Below are 938 nucleotides of genomic sequence, written 5' to 3'. Positions count from 1 at the left end.
GTGTGTGTGTGTGTGTGTGTGCTTGGCTTTGTCTACTCACCATGTGACAACAGTCGCTGGTTTGTCTGCTTCCCTGTAACTTAGCAGTACAACAAAAGAGAACAATACATTAAACACCAAACACTAAACGCTAACCTTAAAAACATAATAACTCCCTGAGGTCAATTTGAATAAAAACCTTCAGGGCAGTGACTCCAGCATGGCCACAGTTCAATGACCGAAACAAATAAACGATAAAATTATATAATGCACTGAATACTGCATTACAATTGCATGTACGGATCGTGCAGCATTTCAATATATGCAACCTGATGCAAATTGCATGCAGTCTGTGTCATATCAGCTATGACAGATGTTGCATGATAGCTTTATCACTTGGATACTACGATATATGTTGCAGTGCACTTGAGAAATGATTTTAATATCGCATATGTCACAATGAGATTTGCAGTATATTGCTTAGACATTGCATAATAAACTATGAAGAATTTAATACTGTGTATAATACACAGATATGCACAATGTAATATTTGGGCCAGATAAAGGTAACTTCCTTCTAGTAGCGGGTCTCTTACTATCTTTTACTAGTTTCAGTCATTTTGACTGCAGCCATGCTGGAGCACCGCCTTTAGTCGAGCAAATCGACCTCAGAACTTATTCTTTGTAAGCCTAGTACTTATTCTATCGGTCTCTTTGTGCCGAACCGCTAAGTTACGGGGACGTAAACACACCAGCATCGGTTGTCAAGCGATGGTGGGGGGACAAACACAGACACACAAACACACACACATGATTGACCGTTGACTGAACACTATTCAATTTTTTTTCTCCGTGTTTTTCTCCTTGTCTCCGTATTCTTTCTGTTGAAGAGCGTAGCTCGAAACGTCAAAGACTTTCCGTATTCCCGAGCGTCATACTAATATATACTTTTGTTATTT

Source organism: Octopus bimaculoides, chromosome 1 (assembly GCF_001194135.2).
Source record: "Octopus bimaculoides isolate UCB-OBI-ISO-001 chromosome 1, ASM119413v2, whole genome shotgun sequence".
NCBI classification, from domain to species: Eukaryota; Metazoa; Mollusca; class Cephalopoda; order Octopoda; family Octopodidae; genus Octopus; species Octopus bimaculoides.
Note: the sequence above shows the minus strand (reverse complement) of the source record.